At 45.8% G+C, this 3758-nt stretch overlaps 1 pseudogene across 1 annotated transcript; it reads left to right on the top strand.

Moving 5' to 3' along the window:
* Positions 1 to 477: 477 nt before the first annotated feature.
* Positions 478 to 1328, top strand: LOC309568393 (annotated as a pseudogene). The gene has a single exon. The product of its transcript is annotated as an uncharacterized misc_RNA (transcript).
* Positions 1329 to 3758: the final 2430 nt, after the last annotated feature.

Below are 3758 nucleotides of genomic sequence, written 5' to 3'. Positions count from 1 at the left end.
CTATGGTTGGACTCTTCTGTGGAGCTGGAAGCTGCAGACTCACAATCTCATGAAGACCCCTCGACTTCTTCTGTGAATTCCGGGCCGAAAGCGGTGAGGAGCAAGGCTCAGACCTATTTTCCATTCAATCTTCTGTGGACTACCAGCTGCACGTCTTCTCTTTCTTCTCCAAAGTAAAAAAGTGCACGTGGCCTTGGTGCACTCAGACTGGAGCAAACTGATTTTCCATCAGTCAATACAGATTTCGGCAGACAAAAATCAGATGAGCAAGACTGGGCATGCTCAGAGAAGAAAAAAAAAAAAGGAAAGTTAACCATCACATGACATCACTTCTGAAGTTGGTTGTTGTTGGCCGAGAAAACTCGTGTGCAGTCTAGAGCACATTTCAACCAACACAACAACACTGGACAAAAGACGGCCGATCGGTCGGCCAACAATCGTTGCGTGTGTACGAGGCTTAAGGCCGTCCTTACCAACATGGATAGGGTGCTCATGTCGGTGAAGGAGTTCAAAAAGTGGAAGGAGTGGGTCCACCAGTACGCTTACCACCTCATCTCCCAAGGAGCCAGCCTGCTCGTCCTTTGCGCCAATTTTCAATTTAGTAAATCAGAGGGCAAAGAAGGTAGAGTTTCTCCTCCAGCTCCTAGGCAGCATTCACTGCAGGGAGCTCCAGGAACTGGAGCTGAACTGGATGCTGATGTATTTGGAGCCGTTCAGGTTCTACCCTCTAGTTATAATAGTTCAGTTCTGTCTGGCCAATACCGACCAGCTCAACAGCTTCCAGACTCTTTTAGAAGGGCTCACTCACAGCTCGCCGAAGCTAAGCCGCATGAACCTACCTTTTGATTGGTCCAAACACTCTGTCGCCACTTACAAACTTTCAACATCTCAACATGCTGGAACTCAACTGCTGTATCCTCAAAAGCGCTTCATCGGAAACCATGCAGGAACTCACCAGATCACTCTCAAAACGTAAGACTTGATCTTACAAGTTACGGTCCCAGAGAAGCACTTGGGAATCTCTTACCCCATAGAATCCAAGTCCTTGGAGGTTTTAGATGTTTCTCAGACCCGCAGGCTGGTGTTTATGAGAATTAGGAAAAGGATGAATGGAATCATCCTTAGTCGCAGGGCCAGAGTGGATGTTCAGACTTGCTGGGCTTGTTTGTGGGTCCTTCTCAAGGCCAGTACTCCTAAGCCTCTGGTGTTCAACCCTCACACCTCACACATTGCTTCCCACCTGGCAGACTCACATTTACTCAGAACTCAGTGATCTCCTGCTACAGTCTTGCTTCTGTATCAACCACCATGATACCTGGCTACTTTAAGGAGGACTCAGGACTGACTGATACATTCCCTTCTTCTACACCAGGCCATAATTACCCATTTACACCAGGCCATGATTACCCACCTACACAGGGGGTGACTGGCAACTTTTGGCCCAGGGAGCAAATACAACCCAGAGGCCCATGTTGGAGCAACTTCCTTGGCACCTCCCGACTCCCAATCCAGGCTGTAACTCCACTTCAGGCACTCTCAGCTCATCAAATTGGTCAGGCTAGACAGCACTTGCTATCGCGGGGTTCCCAACCTGGCCGGCAGGGGGCCGCAGGAAGGGAGCTGGGGCAGCTCGGTTGGGGCTGGCAAAGGGGGGGAGGGAGCCTCCAGTGTGGCATTGAGCTGGCCTCTGCGTGTGTACACAGCGTACACTATCCATGCCAGCGGGGGGGGGATAGGGTTGGGAGCGGCCTGCGCTCTGCCCTCGTCCTCATTCCACACTTGGTAGGACACTGGGGGGGAGTTCTTACTTCTCTTCACCAGTAAGCCTTTAGGCATGTCTGTGGCAGAAGCGGTGCAGCCTTTTTACAGGGCATCAGAGCGGCCCGGGGGCAATTGCCCCTTGTCCCCCAGCCCAGTCCACCCCTGCACCTACACTAGGCCATGATTACCCATATGTGTATTTCAAGAACTTGGCAAATGAATCAAATTAATTTTAAAATTCATAAATACGCAATTTGATTAAAATTTGTGAACACTTGACCCAGAAGAAAGTGCCAGCGGGACTGCGTGCTTCCATTTCCAACAATAGAAAAGGTTAAAATAAAATAAAAAAATGGACATCAATGGACAGAAATTCAAATACTATGGCAGATTAACGGCTTGCTGACCGCATAACTTAATTATATGGTGGAAAAGCAGCTCTCCTGTGCCGGATCACGTACCTAGTATGTGATCTGGCACTTCCAGATAGTGGGCGTGCCACTGGCAGCGTGGCTGTGCTGTGATTAGACACAGCACAAACCAATCATTGGTGCAGGCCAATGGATGTCCGCCGGCATTCACTAAGGCTGCATTCACATGTCAGCTTATAATCGGGGGCAGAACCGCCGCGGTTCCGCCCGCGATTCGGAGATTTATTGCAAATCGCGGGACGCCTAGCGTTGCCCGTTGATTTGCAATAGCCCCCCAAACGCCGAGCGATGTTGCCACGATTTACGCCCGCCGAATCGCGGCAACATCGCGCAAACAAAATCGTGGGACGCAATACGCTCCAAAAAAGTACAAGAGCTTCTTTGGAGCGTATTGCGTCCCGCGATTTTGTTTGCGCGATGTTGCCGTGATTCGGCGGGAGTAAATCGCGGCAACATCGCTCGGCGTTTGGGGGGCTATTGCAAATCAACGGGCAACGCTAGGCGTCCCGAGATTTGCAATAAATCTCCGAATCGCGGGCGGAACCGCGGCGGTTCTGCCCGCGATTATAAGCTGACATGTGAATGCAGCCTTATTGGCAAGGAAAAACACAGAACAGAGCTCTGCCTATGTAAACAATGCAGACCTCTGTTCTGTCAGCGGGGCTGGATTTTGTTTCCCTGCAAAGCAAGGAATAAAATCCAGCACATCCCTTAGAAAAAAACAGCACACAGTACACACAAACACTGCTTAGGCACACCTTTCATCGCCTTAGATGTTTAACCTCTTCCCTACCAGTGTCATTAGTACAGTGCTTATTTCTAGCACTGATCACTGTATTAGTATCAATGGTTCAAAACAAGTGTCAAAAGTGTCAGTTCGTGTCATACTGGCCGCCACAACATTGCAGTCCCGCTATAAGTCACTGATCGCTGCCATTACTAGTATAAAAAAATTCCAATAAATAAATAAATATATATATATATATATATATATATACAGTATATATATATATATATATATATCATATTTTGTAGACGCCATAACCTTTGCGCAAACCAATCAATGTACGTTTTTTTGTTTCGTTTTTTTTTTACCACAGATATGTAGCAGAATACATATTGGTCTAAATTTATGAAGAAATTGGATTTTTTACATTTATTTATTTATTATGCATAATATGTTTTATAGCAGAAAGTAAAATATATATATATTTTTTTCTTTTCAAACTTTATAGTCTTTTTTTTTTTTGTTTATAGCTCAAAAAATAAAAAAATGCACAGATGATCAAATACCACCAAAAGAAAGCTCTATTTGTGGGGGAAAAAAAATGACACAAATTGAATTTGGGTACAGCGTCGCATGACTGCGCAATAGTCACTAAAAGTAACACAGAGCCTTATCGCAAAAAAATATCGCAGTCCCGCTATAAGTCGCTGATCGCCGCCATTACTAGTATAAAAATAAATAAATAAATGAAAAATTCCAATATATAGATATCATATTTTGTAGACACTATAACTTTTGCGCAAACCAATCAATGTACGTTTTGTTTTTGTTTTACCACA

Source organism: Pelophylax lessonae (assembly GCF_965119305.1).
Source record: "Pelophylax lessonae genome assembly, chromosome: 12".
Lineage (NCBI taxonomy): Eukaryota > Metazoa > Chordata > Amphibia > Anura > Ranidae > Pelophylax > Pelophylax lessonae.
The sequence above is the reverse complement of the archived record's forward strand: the minus strand, read 5'-3'. Positions and strand labels throughout refer to the sequence as shown.